Genomic DNA, 17,277 nt, shown 5'->3' with positions numbered 1-17,277 from the left:
CACGCCCGGCTAATTTTTTAATTTTCATTTTTAGTATTGCCAGGGTCTTGCTATGTTGCCCAAGCCCGTCTGGAACTTCTGACTTCTAGCGATCCTCCCGCCTCGACCTCCCGAAGTGCTGGGATTACAGGCGTGAGCCACCGCGCCCGGTCTCTCATTTAAACTTATTGGAAACTTGTGGCAAAAATAGCAAAGCTCAACAAGCAAATATACATCAAGTGAGTGACATTTCATTTCTCCATCAGAGCAGTCAGCTTTTGCTTTTAGACAGGGAGACAGCTGTTCTAGTGGCCGCTTTAAAGAAACGAAACAAAACATTCAGAACTAACGCAGCGAAGGGAAGGAAAGGGATGTCCAGTCAGCTGGAGTGGCTTGGAGCTCGGGGTTGGCTGGGAGCATTTTTATTGCTGCCGGGAGGAAGAAGGGGAAGCGGGGGAAGGGGTGGGGGGGCAGTCTGTTGTAAAATCAGTTTGAAGTAAACAAAAAGTTAAGTTTTCCGAGGGGCCAGCAGCGCGGAGAGCAGGCCCAGCCAGCTGCCAGGAAGGCAGGTCTGTCCAGTAGAAACCGGAACGCCGCGCAGGCTCAGCGGAGGGCTACGGCTGGGGCCGGAGAACCTGCCTCTAGGTTAGCGAAGGGTAAAGGAAGTCAGACACTGACGCGAGAGGCCTCCAGATCCGCAATCGAGTGGAAAACCGAGTCCCGATCTAACGCTGAATCATCAGGCTTCCCCGTCACCCTAGAACCCACTCAGGCACTTCCGGTAAGAAGTCTAGCGCCCCCTGCTCGGAACCTGCATTGTAGTGCGCAGGCGCCCCGGACCTGGAGACGGCCGGGGACGCCGAGGTAGGAGGCGTGTGAGCCGAAGAGGAAAGCCTCCTCTGCGCCTGCGCTCTCTGCGCTGCCCGAGGGGGGCGGGGAAAGAAACCCTGAGCCGGCGGCTGGCACTCCCAGGACTCCCGGCCGGGGTCGCTCTTCACTCCTCAGCGTGACGTCGTGTCGAGTTCCCAAAAAGCTCCGCCGGGGCTGTAGGGGAGGTAAGAGCCCCCCGTGAACGGTCGTCTCGGCTTCCCCTCAGCCCTGCTGTTCCCACAGAGGGGGCGGGGTGACCGCTGGACCCGCCGACCTGGGCGCTGGGTCTGGCCCTCTTCCTCTGCGGACAGAGCCTGGGCCCCGACCGATTCCTTTTCCGAGCCCCCGGAGCTGGCCGGGGAACCCTGGCCCTCCAATCTGATGTCCCTTCCTGGAGCCTGAAGGGCCAGACCGGACTGGACCGGGAGGGCAATCACGGCGGCTGTTTGCCCGGTTCCACCCTCCCGGGCCGCCGGAGTGGCCGGCGCTCCTGGGGGAGAGACCCCAGCGGGTGGAGGGAGAAGCGCCCTGGCGCCGCCGTCCCGCCTGGGGAGGGGCTGCGAGTGCAGAGGGGACTGTGGTTCTTTAGGAGTGGCAGAGGCTCGGTCCCCGCAGAGGAGTCTCATCGCTGCCGGTGCTCTCGCACTGCCCATTCCCGCACCCATGCATTTTCTCTTCGTTAGAGAACAGAAGGGTGCAGTGGCCGTCTTTCCCGCTGCCTTTCCTTTGGTATTTTGAGAAAGTCCAAAAGAGGACCTTATTTTTAACTCTTATTTGTACTACCGTGATTGCAAATGTTATGTTCCAGACTAAGAATGTTCTTTCTTGTTAGTTTGGCTAGTCCATACATTTGATATTAAGTGAATCTTTTCAATTCAAAAAATAGGCACTTCGTTGATTCAGTCAGATTCCTCCGTTTATTCACTTGAGCTTGTCGTCTCTTGAGTTGGCAGGAGTTTAATGGTTTAATCCAGTAGAACTATATATAATTTTCCGCCTAATTTCTTCCCTTTTTTCCTCCCCTGGATATTAAACTGCATGCTTAGTGGCAAAAATTGAAAAAATAGAATAAAGAATAAGCAAAAATGATCAACCATAATTCCACCATGTTACAGTAATCACTTTTAATGTTTTGACTTTTTTCCTTTGAGTCTTTTTTTCCCTGTGCATTTTCTTGAGATTTTATGTCGTTGGATTGTCTACTTTCCTTGATTTAAATTACGTTGTAAGCATTTCCCCATGTTTTTAAAAAGCTTCATAAAAATGACTTCTTGATTATACATGAGCAAAGTATCTTTTGAAACAGTTATATTACAGATAAAGCCAAATTCCCATTAATTTTCCCCAGTCATAATGTTACATGATAGAATAGTGCTACAGTTCATTTAACATTATGATTGGGGATAATTACGCTTAAAAATTATTGAGGACCAGTAGAGTTTTTGGTTCCTAATGCTGCAGTATATTTGCCATTTTGGAAATTAAAACTCAGAAAACTGAAGATGTTTTATTTATTCATTTAAAAATAACAGACTCATATTAAATAATTTTTGAGTGAAAAGTAACTGTTTTCTAAAACAAAACTTAGAAGAGGAGCGTGACATTGTTTTAAATTTTTCAAATCACTTTAATATCTGATTTATGGAAGACAGCTGAATTTTCATATTTGCGTCTGTTGTGCTATCTGGTTTAGGTTGAAGCATATGAAGAAAACACCAGTCTTGCACAGATATGTAGTAGGAAAAGGGAAGATTTTACAAGCCTGCTGAAAGGCTCCTGGGGACATCCAGGGGTCCTGAGACCACAGTTTGAGAAAGCTGATTTAACCGTTTTTGGATTGATGGGCTGTTAGGTTGTTTAAAATTGTACACTATTGCAACCACTACAACAGTGAACGTTCTTTGTGATGTTTTCTGGTGTATGCGTGCTAGTGTTTTTCTGTAAGTAGAATTGCTAGGTCATAGAGTTTTGCTTCTTTTTTTTTTTAAGTTTGTTGAACACATTACTTTTGATGCCTGTATAATTTTCTGTTGTGCACTAATGTTGGTGGTTTGATTGTTTCAACTAATGATTTGGTGAAATATCTTTGCATATTTTTAGTTGTTTTGAATTATTTTCTTTTTGGGGGGGGCTGGAGGAAGTCCAGTAAAAACCAGACAACTGCTAGATATATTCTAAAAGAGCTGTAACACATGGATTCTTTTCTAAAATTTCGAAAAAGATAATTGTTAGATCAAATATTAGGAATCTTTTTCAGGCTATTGGTACATATTGTCACATTGTTTTCCTGGGAGATAGTACCGGTTTATTTCCTGTCAGCAGTGTCTGTCATGCTTAAAAAACAAAAACAGAACACACACACACACACACGCACACCCTTACCAACATTGAGTACTTTTATTATTTTAAAAATTGTTTTAATTTAGCAAACAATAAATGGTATATGTTCTAATTCTCATTACTTTGCTAGTGCACTGAATATTTTTCATAATCTTACTGGTTGTCTGTTGATGTTATTTGTCCATTTATAGTCCAGTGTCCAAGTGTTTTTCTAACACATTTTTATCTTCTCAAATATATTGTAAGGAAACATGCTGTACTTTTTTTTTTTTTTTGAAGTGGAGTCTCCTTATGTTGCCCAGGCTGGAGTGCAGTGGCGTGATCTAGGCTCTCTGCAACCTCTGCCTCCCGGGTTCAGGCCATTCTCCTACCTCAGCCTCCTGAGTAGCTGGGACTACGGCCACGCGCCACCACGCCCAGCTAATTTTTGTATTTTTAGTAGAGACGGAGTTTCACTGTGTTGGCCAGGATGGTCTCAATCTTCTGACCTCGTGATCTGCCCGCCTCAGCATCCCAAAGTGCTGGGTTTACAGGTATGAGCCACTGCGCCCGGCCTTAGGAAACGTGCTGTACGTTTTTTTAAGGAAAAGAACAAAATTATGTTTTCTCTGTTTGCAAGAGCACATGCCTTTTTTTTTTTTGAGATGGAATCACCCTCTCTCGCCAGGCTGGAGTGCGGTGGCACAATCTCAGCTCACTGCAACCTCTGCCTCCCGGGATTCAACCGATTCTCCTGCCTTAGCCTCCCAGGCAGCTGGGACTACAGGCGCGCACTACCATGCCCAGCTAATTGTTGTTGTTGTTGTTGTTTTATTTTTAGTAGAGACGGGGTTTCACCATGTTGGCCAGATGGTCTCGATCTCTCTTCAGCTCATGATCTGCCTGCCTCGGCCTCCCAAAGTGCTGGGATTACAGGCGCGAGTCACCTGAGTACACTGGCTGAGTACATGCTTATTTAAAAAAAGTAAAATAGTATGAAGACATATCATGTAGCTCTGAAAGGTTTATGTAATCCCGTTCCTACATTTATAGTATTACTAACCATTAATGTTTGTTCCTTCATATATTTTTTTACTGTGCCTTTGTTAATTTTTTTACAACTTATTTGTAAAAATAGGTTTGCACAATGCATAAAGTTTTGTGATTTGATTTTCTTTCATTTAACATTATATGTTGGATATTTTTCTACCGAAGTCCATATAACTGGGCAAAGTTTTATCCTGGGTGGTTTTAGGAACATGAATTGTGATCTTCAGTTATCTGATGGCAGACTCTTGTCCTCTTCTAAATGTATTCTCTTCCTAGGTGATCTCATCCATTAACAGCTGTGTGTTGCCAATTCCAAAATCTTTATCTATCTCAGACTTCTCTCCTGCATTCCAGATTATTATATTCAACTGCCTTTTGGATATCTCTCCCAGGATGTTCTCAAGGTACTTCAAACAGTCCAAACGTGAACTCATGTTTTCCCTTAATCCTGCTCCTCTTTGTATTGCCTGTCATGGTCAGTGGCACCACCATCTACCCCAGCCACTCATGGTGGAAACCTGGCACTAATCCAGCTTCTCCCTTGCTTTCAGTCTCCAAAAGTTCTCATTCTTTTGCCACTTTTATTTCATTTTATTATTTTTATTTGAGACAGGATCTCACTGTGTTGTCCAGGCTGGTCTCAAATTCCTGGGCTCAAGCTAATCCTCCCACCTCAGGCTCTGGAGTAGCTGGGACCAAGGCGGGCATCACCATGCCTGGCTTATTTTAGCCATCTTTATATCTGTTTCCTTTTTTCCTCCACCGCACTATCTCAGCTCAGGCCTTCATCTCTTACCTTAACCATTTTAGGTGTCCCCTTACTATTGGTTTTGTTGGTTTTCTGGTTAATCTTCCATGTTACTGCCAATTTTTGTAATCATGAAGAGATTTTTGAAAGCCATTTTATTGTAAATATTATGAAAATGTTTTCTTAAATCTAAAAATATATAAATAGCCAAGTGAGTAAAAACCTAAAATAAGTTATATGTACACATAAATAAACCTATTTTAAAAGGAAGTATATATTATATTTCTTTTATGTCTTCTACTGAATATGGTAGCTTGTTGGCACAAAAAGTACGTCCTGATTGATTGAAATGGGAAATGTATACAGCTTAATGAGGTTTCATGTTAAAACATTTCAGTATACCATATTTACATTGTCATACCTTTTACAATTATATTATTTTTTTCATATGTTTCTTGGCACCTCAAATAACTTAATGCTTAGTAAAGCATTGCTATATAGATAGGAATGTTTTGTAAGTAGATGTTATTTAATGAGTTCCATAATTTATTTCTAAAAAATTCTCTGACTTTTGCTAATAAGAAACTACTTCTAGACCTTTCAGTTTTTGTGCTTTATTCATTAAATACATCCTATATTCAGAGTTCCTTTACTACTACTTTTTACTATTATGTTTATTTTAAATTTAATGTTTATATTTATCAAAGGGATACCTGTACATAAAGAGTCAAATAATACTTCAAGGATTATAATGAAAATCTGTCTGGGTGCGGTGGCTCATGCCTATAATCCCAGCACTTTGGGAGGCTGAGGCAGGAGGATCACATCAGCCCAGGAGTTTGAGACCAGTCTGGGCAACCTAGTGAGACCTTGTCTCCACAAAAAATAAACAAAATTAACTGGGTTGTGGTGGCACGCACCTGTTGTTCCATTTACTTGGAAGGCTGAGGTGGGAGGATTGCTTGAGCCCATAGAGGCTATAGTGAGCTGATACCCTACCACTACAGTACAACTTGCGCAACAGACTGAGACCCTGTCTCAAAAAAGAAAAGGGCCAGGTGCGGTGGCTCACGCCTGTAATCCTAGCACTTTGGGAGGCTGAGGCAGGTGGATCACCTGAGGTTGGGAGTTCAAGACCAGCCTGACCAACATGGAGAAACCCCATCTCTACTAGAAATGCAGAATTAGCCGGGCGTGGTGGCGCGTGTCTGTAATCCCAGCTACTCGGGAGGCTGAGGCAGGAGAATTGCTTGAATCCGGGAGGCGGAGGTTGCAGTGAGCTGAGATCACACCATTGCACTCCAGCCTGGGCAACAAGAGAGAAACTCTGTCAAAAAAAAAAAAAAAAAAGAGAGGAAAACAACAATCTTCTGCCCCAGTACCCCTGAATCCCACTCTCCAGAAGCAGTCTTTCTCAATCAGTGCTTTCTGTATGAATCACTGAACAAGAAAAATGATTTGAGCAATTATTTTCTTAATTCTCTCAAGGAGGGTATGTAGCTAATATGATAGATGCGTAGGAGAGAAGTTAGTTTTTTACGTAAAATGGAAACCTTTAGGGCATTAAAGATTGATTCTCTATCCGAACCTTAATTGAGAAAGGCTGCTCCAGAGTCAGTGACTTCAATTCCTTATCACTTCCAGTTTTTAAAAATAACATATGTAGATATATGGTGATGTCCCCTTCCCATTCCCATCCTAATGCAATTTTAGGTATTGTTTACTAATTTCCCATTACAGAAGATGGGAGTTTAGGTTTCTTGCACCAACGCCTACCTTTAAACACTGCATTTCACTTCTCCTCTCCCTTCTCTATTACCAGATTAGTTATATGTTAACTTTTAGTTATTTGGTGTTTACCTCATTTTAACTATGTAAATATTGTATGTAGCTGAACCAGGTAAGTGTGAGGTTGTTTCCTTTCTTGTATAATTTTTGTTTTTCCTAGTTAATAATCATCTTAATTCTTTTGTACATGTACCTTTTATGTTTCTTTATAAATATACGTTTTATATCTTTTTAATGTGTCTTTTGTATTCTTTATTTGATCTGTTAACCTCTTGAACCAGATACGTCAATCTCCTCTTAGTAGATTCAAACACATCTGATAATCTGTTGGTTTTGTAACATCTTTCCTGTAATGTGCTGGTCATCCTGCCTCCATCTTGATGGGTTGCTCTCTAGACCTGTTGCACAACTGTCTTCCTGGACTGCCCTTTTACAGTCATCTGTGAATTGCATTTGTCTCTTCTGTGTGGGTAGCCTCTTTACTGGATTTCAGGTTTTCCTTTTTCTTGGTGTCTCCCTTATATTGGCAGAGTACATCTTTCAGTAGCTTCCTGAGAAAGACTGAATGGGATGCACATATTTTGGGTTCTTGCATGTCCATACATTTTTTATTTAACCCTCACATTTATGATAACCAATCCTTTGATTATGACCTGTTATCTCTCTATGGAAGCTTTTACGCTTATTCAAGAAGTATGTATTGAACACATTTTATGTGCTAGGCACTGGCCAACACATTTTGAACATATAGGTGAACAAAAATACAAGATTCATGTCCTTGTGGAGCTTAAAGTTAGGGAGGAAGGAGTTGTTCAACCGCAAATATAATAAATTATACAAAACATTGGGAGTTTGTAAAGTACATAACTGCTTTAGAAAAGAGAAAAAAGGAGAGCAGGATGGGGTGGGAAGTTTAGGAATACTAGGGAAAGGAGAGGTAAGGGATGCAGACTTTAGTGTTAAATGAGGTGATCTTCCCTTCAACCATTCAGGTATTCTGAAATTTCACAATGATGTTGGTTGGTAAGAGTTTTTCATTCATGTGTTGGGCCCCAAATGGGCCCTTTCCATTTGGAGACCATATCTGTGGTGTTTTATTTGACAATTTCTTCTTTCACTTCCTTCCTTCTTTCTGGATTTCTTTTATTAGAATATTAAACCTCATTAGATTGATTCTCTGATTTCTAATATTTTCTCTCCTGTTTTCCATCCCATTCTTTTTGTTCTGATTTCTAGGATAGTTTCTCAACTTTATTTTCTAACACCTTGATTGCATTTTAAAAAATAAACATTTTATTCTGGAACAGTTTTAGATTTACAGAATCACTGCAGACCGTATAGAGTTCCTGTATACTCCATACCCAGTTTATTATTAACATCTTAGATTAATATGGTACATTTGTTATAATTAGTGAACCAGTATTGATACATTATTAACTAAAGGCTATACTTTATTCACATGTCCTCATTTTTCCCCTAATATGCTTTTTCTGTTCCAGGATCCCATCCAGGATACCACATTACGTTGAGTAGTCCTGTCTCCTTAGGCACCTCTTGATTGTGATAGTTCTCAGACATTCTTTGTTTTTGATGCTCTTGAAAGTTTTGAGGATTACTGGTCAGATGTTTTGTAGAATGTCAGTTGGAATTTGTCTCATGTTTCTCTCATTTTTTTTTTAATTTTTATTTTTATTTTTGGGACGGAGTCTTGCTCTGTCGCCCAGGCTGGAGTACAGTGGTGCGATCTCAGCTCACTGCAAGCTCCGCCTCCCGGGTTCACACCATTCTCCTGCCTCAGCTTCCAGAGTAGCTGGGACTACAGGTGCCTGCCACCACGCCTGGCTAATTTTTTGTGTTTTTGGTAGAGACGGGGTTTCACCATGTCTGCCAGGATGGTCTCTGTCTCCTGACCTTGTGATCCTCCCACCTTGGTCTCCCGAAGTGCTGGGATTACAGGTGTGAGCCACCATGCCCAACCCTCTCTCATTATATTGGGGTGGTGCGTTTTGGGGAGAAAGACAACAAAGAGGAAGTATAATTTTCATCAATACATACTGTCAATGTGACTGCCACTTTTTTTTTTGGAGTCTCGCTCTATCACCCGTGCTGGAGTGGAGTGGTGCGATCTCAGCTCACTGCAACCTCTGCGTCCCGAATTCAAGCAATTCTCCTGCCTCAGCCTCTTGAGTAGCTGGGATTACAGGCACGCACCACCACACCCGGCTAATTTTTGTATTTTTAGTAGAGGCAGGGTTTCACCATGTTAATTAGGCTGGCCTCCAATTCTTGACCTTGTGATCCACCTGCCTCAGCTTTCCAAAGTGCTGGGATTACAGGCGAGAGCCACTGCACCTGGCCAACTTGCCACTTTTAATGTTAACCTTGATCACTTGACTTGAGGTAGTGTTTGTTAGGTTTCTTCACTTTGAAGTTAGTATTTTCTTTTTTTCTCCTGTATTCTTCAATAGAAAGTCACTGTGCACTGAACACTTAAGGAGTGGGGAGTTCTACTTCCTTGAGAGCAAAAATCTACATAAATTATTTGGATTTTTTTTTAATTGCATGGGAGATTTGTCTTCTCCCCAATTATTTATTTAATCATTTACTTACATCAGTATGAACACATAGATTTTTTTTTTTCTTTTTTGAGGCGGAGTCTCACTGTGTTGCCCAGGCTGGAGTGCAGTGGCACAATCTTGGCTCATTGCAACCTCCACCTCCCAGGTTCAAGCGATTCTCCTGCCTCAGCCTTACAAGTAGCTGGAACTACAGTCATGCACCACCACACCTGGCTAATTTTTGTGTTTTTAGTAGAGACGGGATTTCACCATGTTGGCCAGGATGGTCTTGATCTCTTGATCTCAGGTGATTGCCCGCCTCGGCTTCCCAAAGTGCCTGGATTACAGGTGAGAGCCACTGCGCCCAGCCGATTTTTTTTTTTTTTTTTTTTTTTAATATGTTGGGTTATACTTCAGTACTGCTCTTTTATTTTGTCCCAGCTTTGGCCATTGGGAGCTCTTTCACTTGGGTCTTGTATCTCTTTGACATACTCCCATTGTTGTGTGTGTGTACGTGAACTTTTACTTCCTGGCATTACAAGATGCTTTGTGCTCATTTTGTTTATTTCCTGTCCTAGTTTTAGAAGCAGCCATTTTTCCAAGGAGCGTTGGTTCCTTTCGTTGGAGAATTTTATTAGAAACCAAGATCTGGGTGCTAAGTATGTTTGTTTCCCCTGGGATGATATTGCTTCTAGGCCCTCTGACAAACACAAGGAGATATGTTAGTATATATGTTAGTATGTGTGTTCATACTAACCTGTATTACATATATCTGTAAATATTTCTATGTGTGACCATCGGTATCAATATTAAGCTAAACATGAATTTATATTGATGTCTTCAATTCAAATCCATTACCAGATAGATTATTTTATCTTCCTCCCCTGTATAGCCATAACCTCCTCCTTCAGCAGTGAGAAACTTGGCTTCGACGATCAGTCATCCATTTACTTACTTGTTCAGTTTCAGTATACAGGTATAGTGATTTCAGAATTGTTAACCTGTGCCACTGTGGAAAACAACTTTATCAACTAGGGTAGAGTGCCTGTCTTTCTTTAGTCTTACATATTCCACTCATTTCCAAAGGTCAGCACCTTATTCTTCCATCCCCTGTGATGAGGTGGTTTCATACATTCGGAATACAATTAAACGCTTTGTCACAGTCTGAGTGCCAATCTAGGATTCCCCCATTCCCTAAATAATTTTTTGAAAATTTGCGTGTTGAGGTTTATTCTTTTTTCTGTGAAGTTCTATGGATATTAACATGTGATTATCTTACGTTCACCGTTACTACTCTAAAAAATCTGTGCTTTACATATCCAGCTCTCCCCCACTGTAAACCACTGGCAATCGTTGGTGTTTTGCTATCTGTAGTTTTACCTTTTCTAGAATGTTATATAATTAGAATAATGTAGTATGTAAATTCTTTCACTTAGCAGTATACATTAAGATTCACTCGTGTTTTTGTGGCTTGATAGCTCATTTCTTTATATCACTGAATAATATTCCATTGGATAGATGTGTGATGGTTTGTTTATCCAAATACCTAATTGCTTCCAGTTTTTGGCAGTTACATTTATATGCATTCACATCCAAGTTATTGTGTGAATGTAAATTTTCAAATCAGATGGGTAAATACCTAGGAGCATGATTGCTGGATTATATGGTAGTATTAAGTTTTGTAAGAGACCACCTAATAGTCTTCCAAAGCGACTATACTATTTTACATTCCCACTGGCAATAATAAGATTTTCTCTTGTTTGGCGTCCTCAGTGACATTCTAGTAGATATGAAGTGAATATCTCATTATTTTAATCTACAGTTCCCTGAAGACAAATGATGTTCAGCATTTTTCGTATTCTTATTTTCCATTCTTATATCTTCTTTGCTGAGATGTCCATTCAGAACTTTTGCCAATTTTAAAATTGGATTGTTTTCTTTCTTCTTTTCCTTTCCTTTCACTTTTTGCCTTTTCTCTCCTTTCCTTTCCTTTCTCCTTTCTTTTCTTCTTTTCTTTCTCCTCTTCTCTCCTCTTTCTCCTCTCCTCTCTCCCTTCCCCTCTCCTTTGCCCTTTCTTTTCGCCTCCCCTCCTTTTCCCTCCCTTCTTATCGACAGGGTCTGACTCTGTTTCCCAGGCTGGAGTTCAGTGGCACAGTCATACCTCACTGTAACCTTGAACTCCTGGGCTCAAGCTATCTTCCCATCTCAGCCTCTCAAGTAGCTAGAACTATAGGCGTGCACCCCCACACCCAACTAATTTTTAATTTTTTTTCTTAGAGATGAGGTTTCTCTATGTTGCCCAGGCTGGTCTTGAACATCTGGCCTCAATTGAACTTCCCACCTCAGCTTCTTAAAGTGCTGGAATTACAGGTGTGAGCCACCGTGCCTGGCCTTGGATTATCTTCTTGCCAAATTTTAAGAGTTCTTTTTAGATTTTTAGATACAAGTCCTTTATCAGATACGTGTTTTGCAAATATTCCAGTCTGTGACTTGTCTTCTTATTCTCTTAACAGTATCTTTCGCAGAGTGGAAGTTTTACATTTCAGTAAGATCCAATTTACCAATTTTTTTCTTTGATGGATCATGGTACTGGTGTTGTATTTAAAAACTGCTCACCAAACCCAAGGTTATGTAGATTTTCTCCTATGTTTTCTTGAAGAAATTTTACAATTTTGCATGTTAAGTTTAGGTTACCCACTTTGAATATGTTTTTATATGAATATGTTTTATATATAATATGTCTAGGTTCATATTTTTCATAGGGATGTCCAGTTTTTTCAGCACCTGTTATTGAAAAGACTGTCTATTCTCCATTGAATTGCCTTTGCTCCTTTGTCAAAGATAAGTTGACTACATTTGTGTGGGTTTATTTCTGGGGCCTTTTTTTTTTTTTTTTTGATACAGGGTCTCACTATGTTGCCCAGGCTACAGTGCAGTGATGCAATCATGGCTCACTGCAGCCTCAACCTCCCTGGTTTCAGCTGATTCTCCCACCTCAGCCTCCCGAGTAGCTGGGACTACAGGTGCATGGCACCATGCCCAGCTTATTTTTTATGTTTTGTGGAGACAGTTTCTCCATGTTGCCTTGGCTAGTCTTGAACTCCTGGGCTCAGACAATCTGCCTGCCTCTGCCTCCCAAGTGCTGGGATTACAGCATGAGCCACCATGCCTGGCCATTTTTGGGGTCTCTTCTTTTTTATTGATCTATGTGTCTGTTCTTTTGCCAGTACCAAATTGCCCTGATTACTAGAACCTTCTTGTACATCTTAAAATTAGGTAGTGTGAGTCCTCCAACTTTGTTGTTCTTCAGTATCATGTTAGCTAGTCTAGATTTTTTGTCTTTTCTTTTTTTATTTTTATTTTTAGTAGAAACAGGGTTTCACCATGTTGGCCAGGCTGGTCTCGAACTCTTGACCTCATGATCCACCCGCCTCGGCCTCCCAAAGTGCTGGGATTACAGGCTTGAGCCACCACGCCCGGCCAATTCTTTGTCTTTTCATATAAACTTCAGGATTAGTTTCTTGAGGCCTACAAAATAGCTTACTAGGATTTTAGTTGGGATTGCACAAGAATCTAGAGATCGAGTTGGAAAGAATCCATATCTTTGTTTTTGTTTGTTTGTTCATTTTTTTGAGACAGAGTCTCTCTCTTTCACCTAGGCTGGAGTGCAGTGTTACGATCTTGGCTCACTGCAACCTCTACCTCCTGGGTTCAAGTGATTCTCCTGCCTCAGCTGCTGAGTAGCTGGGGTTAATAGGCACACTCCACCATGCCTGGCTAATTTTTGTATTTTTAATAGAGACGGGGTTTCACCATGTTGGTCAGGCTGGTCTTGAACTCCTGACCTCGTGGTCTGGCCACCTTAGCCCCCCAAAGTGCTGAGTGCTGGGATTACAGGTGTGAGCCACTGTTCCCAGCCTTTTTTTTTTTTTTTTAATTTTATTTTATTTTTGAGATGGAGTCTAGCTCTGTCGCCCAGGCTGGAGTGCAGTGGCACAATCTCAGTTCACTGCAACTTCTGCCTCCCAGGTTCCAGTGATTCTTTTGTCTCAGCCTCCTAAGTGGGCACAGGTGGGCACCACCACGCCCAGCTAATTTTTGTGTTTTTGGTAGAAATGGAGTTTCACCATGTTGGCCACGCTGGTCTCTAACTCCTGACCTCAAGTGATCCACCCACCTTGGCCTCCCAAAGTGCTGGGATTAGAGACGTGAGCCACTGCACCTGGCCTGTATCTTAATACTGAGTTTTCCTATCCATGAACATGAAATATGTCCCATTTTATTTAGTGGTTTTTTTGGTTGTTTTTTTTTTTTTTTTGAGACAAAGTCTCGCTCTTGTTCCCCAGGCTGGAGTGTAATGGTGTGATCTCGGCTTACTGCAACCTCCGCCTCCCTGGTTCAAGCGATTCTCCTGCCTCAGTCTCCCAAGTAGCTGGGATTACAGGCACCCGTGACCATGCCCAGCTAATTTTTGTATTTTTAGTAGAGACAGCGTTTCACCATGTTGGCCAGGCTGGTCTTGAACTCCTGATTTCAGGTGATCTACCCACCTCGGCCTCCCAAAGTGGCTGGGATTATAGGCGTGAGCCACTGCGCCTAGCCTTATTTAGTTTTTCTTTTCTTTCTTTCTTTTTTTTTTAATCAGTGTTTTATACTTTTGCACATATGGATCCTGTATATATTTTGTTAGATTTATAACCTAAGCATTTCGTTGTTGCTTTTTTTTTCTTTTTTCTTTTTTCTTTTTCCCACTCTGTTGCCCAGGCTGGAGTGCACTTGTGAGATCTCTGCTCACTGCAACCTCGACCTCCTGGGCTCAAGTAATCATCCCACTTCTGCCTCCCAAGTAGCTGGGACTACAGGTATGCACCACCATGCCTGGCTAATTTTCTTGTATTTGCAGAGATGAGGTTTCACTATGTTGCCCAGGCTGGTCTTAAACTCCTGGGCTCAAGGGATCTGCCTGCCTCGGCTTCCCAAAGTGCTAGGATTACAAGTGTGCACCACTGTGCCTGGCCGGTATTTCACTTTTTAAAGGTGCTCTTATAATGGTATTTTAAAGTCCAACTTCCAGTTGTTCATTCAAATGCAAGTGACTTTTGTGTACTGACCTTATATCCTGCAACCTTATTATACTCAGGACATTTTGGGGTCAATTTTTGGGTATTTTCTACATAGAGAATTATGTAACTGCAAATTGCAAATAGAGACCATTTTATGTATTCTTTTCCAAACAGTATACTCTTGTTTTCTTTTCTCATCTTATTGCACTAGCTAGGGCTTTCCGTATTATATTGAATAGGAGTGATGAGAGAAGATATCCTTTCTTTGAACCCAATCTTTGAGGGAAGGCAGTTTCTTATTAAGTATGCTATTAGTTGTAGGTATTTTATAGATATTCTTTATCAAATTGAAGAAGTTTCCCTCTACTCATAGTTTGCTAAGAGTTTTTCTCATGAATGGATATTTTTGTTTGTTTGTTTGTTTGTTTTGTTTTGGTTTTTTTTGAGAGAGTCTCGCTTGTCTCCCTGGCTGGAGTGTAGTGGCGTGATCTCGGGTCACTGCAACCTCTGCCTTCTGGGTTCAAGCGATTCTCCTGCCTCAGCCTTCCAAGTAGCTGGGATTACAGGTGCACACCACCACGCCAGGCTAATTTTTGTATTTTTAGTAGAGATAGGGTTTCACCATGTTGGCCAGGCTGGTCTAGAACTCCTGACCTTGTGATCTGCCCGTCTCAGCCTCCCACGGTGCTGGGATTACAGGCGTGAGCCGCCGCATCCAACTTGGATATTGTTTTTATTTGCATCAATTTATGTGATTATATATGTCTTCTTTAGTTTGTTAATATGGTAGATTACATAGATTAATTTTCAAATGTTGCACCAGCCTTGCATACCTGGATAAATTATATTGGTCATGATATATACTTTTTTTATACATTGTTGGATTCAATTTGGCACCATTTTCTTGAGCATTTTTATATCTGTGTTCGTGGGCAATATTGGTCTGTAGTTTTCCTTTTTTGCAGTGTCTTTATCTGGTTTTGATATTAGGGTAATGCTGGTCTTATAGTATAAGTTAGAAGTGTTCCCTCTACTTCTTTTTTCTGGAAGAGATTATAGAGAATTGCTATTATTTTTTCCTTAAATGTTTGGCAGAATTCACCAGTTGGTCCATCTGAATCTGGTGATTTATTTTTATGGAAAATTATTAATTATTGATTTAACTTTTAAAATAGATGTAGGGGTTTTAGGTTATCTGTTTTTCCTTGGATGACTTTTGGCAGTTTGTATCATTTGAGAAATTGGTTCATTTCATCTAAATTACCAAATTTGTGGGCAGAGTTGTTAATAATATTCCTTTATTATCCTTTTTGTATCCATGGCATCAGTAGTGATGACTCCTCCTTTATTTCTGAAATTGATCATTTGTTTCTCTCTTAATTAACTGGGTTTATCAGTTTTATTCATCTTTTAAAGGAATGAGTTTTTTGTTTTACTGGTTTTCTCTATTTATTGTTTTCCTGTTTTAAATTTCATTTATTTCTGCTCTAATTTTTATTTTCCTACTTGTTTTAGGCCAAAATTGTTTTTGTTTTTCTAGTTTCCCAAGGTGGAAGCTTATTTACTTTAGATTTTTTTTCTTTTACTTTTACTTTTTTTTTTTTTGAAATGAAGTGTCACTCTTGTTGCCCAGGCTGTAGTGCAATGGCCGGATCTCGGCTCACTGCAACCTCCACCTCCCAGGTTCAAGTGATTCTCCTGCCTCAGTCTGCCGAGTAGCTGAGATTACAGTTGCCTGTCAGCATGCCCAGCTAATTTTTGTATTTTTTAGTAGAGACGGGGTTTCACCACATTAGCCACGCCAGTCTCAAACTCCTGACCTCAGGTGATCCACCCACCTTGGCCTCCCAAATTCTTTTTCAATATATGCATTTTTAGTGCTGTCACTGTCCCTTAAGTAGTGCTTTCACTGCAGCTCACAAGCCTTGCTTGAATTTTAAGATTTCTGCAATCAAGTTCCATGATCTTTTTTGGTTCTCTATATAGTTCTTATTTATGGCTTCATGTTCCTGTTTCATGGTTGCATTGCTTTTTTGTCTCTGAGAATATTAGCTTCTTTGAAGTTTTTTTTTTTTTTTATTGAGACGGAGTCTCGCTCTGTCACCCAGGCTGGAGTGCGGTGGCCGGATCTCAGCTCACTGCAAGCTCCGCCTCCCGGGTTTACGCCATTCTCCTGCCTCAGCCTCCTGAGTAGCTGGGACTACAGGCACCCGCCACCTTGCCCGGCTAGCTTTTTGTATTTTTTAATAGACAGGGTTTCACCGTATTAGCCAGGATGGTCTTGATCTCCTGACCTCATGATCCGCCCGTCTCGGCCTCCTAAAGTGCTGGGATTACAGGCTTGAGCCACCGTGCCCAGCCAGCTTCTTTGAAGTTTTATTATGCCTCCTGTATTGTGTCTTCCTCCAAATTCCTTTTTTTTTTTTTTTGAAACAGGATCTTGCTCTGTTGCCCAATCTGGAGTTCAGTGGTGTCATCTTGGTTCACTGCAACCTCTGTCTCCCGGGTTCAAGTGATTCTCCTGCCTCAGTTACCAAAGTAGCTGGGATTACAGGCATGCGTCACTATGCCCAGCTAATTTTTGTACTTTTAGTAGAAACAGGGTTTCACCATGTTGGCCAGGCTGGTCTTGAACTCCTAACCTCAAGCAGTTCACCTGCCTTGGCCTCCCAAAGTGTTGGGATTACAGGCGTGAGCCACCACGTCTGGCCTCCGAATTCCTTTTGCTTGTTTGGTGTCTGTTTATTTTGTGCACTCTTCTGTGTGTAGGGTATAACCACAGTTTAAAAATTGAAACAAAAAAAGGTAACATGCTTTATTGAATTAAGATGCCATACCAGTGTTATTGAAAATTCTTCTGAAGTGTACCTGTTAGTTTTAAGTTTGTTGCCAGCATAATTAT

At 41.2% G+C, this 17,277-nt stretch overlaps 1 protein-coding gene and 1 non-coding gene across 6 annotated transcripts in view; one reads left to right on the top strand and one right to left on the bottom strand.

Moving 5' to 3' along the window:
- The first annotated feature begins 855 nt into the window (after nucleotides 1–855).
- ZFYVE16 (zinc finger FYVE-type containing 16) overlaps nucleotides 856–17,277 on the top strand; it is a 64,386-nt gene continuing 47,964 nt past the window's right edge. For 2 of the 5 annotated variants that reach the window (XR_005234607.2, XR_012092735.1), the window contains exon 1: nucleotides 891–1,034. The gene's annotated coding sequence lies outside the window, so the exon portion shown is untranslated. Of the gene's footprint in view, nucleotides 1,035–4,494; nucleotides 4,623–17,277 lie in introns of all 5 variants that reach the window. The other 3 variants (XM_037982146.2, XM_073014654.1, XM_007976688.3) reach the window with 3 other exon arrangements.
- LOC119618394 (U7 small nuclear RNA) lies at nucleotides 2,984–3,043 on the bottom strand. The gene has a single exon (XR_005234706.1). It is a non-coding gene; the product is annotated as a U7 small nuclear RNA (small nuclear RNA).

This window comes from Chlorocebus sabaeus, chromosome 4 (genome assembly GCF_047675955.1).
Source record: "Chlorocebus sabaeus isolate Y175 chromosome 4, mChlSab1.0.hap1, whole genome shotgun sequence".
Lineage (NCBI taxonomy): Eukaryota > Metazoa > Chordata > Mammalia > Primates > Cercopithecidae > Chlorocebus > Chlorocebus sabaeus.
The sequence above is the reverse complement of the archived record's forward strand: the minus strand, read 5'-3'. Positions and strand labels throughout refer to the sequence as shown.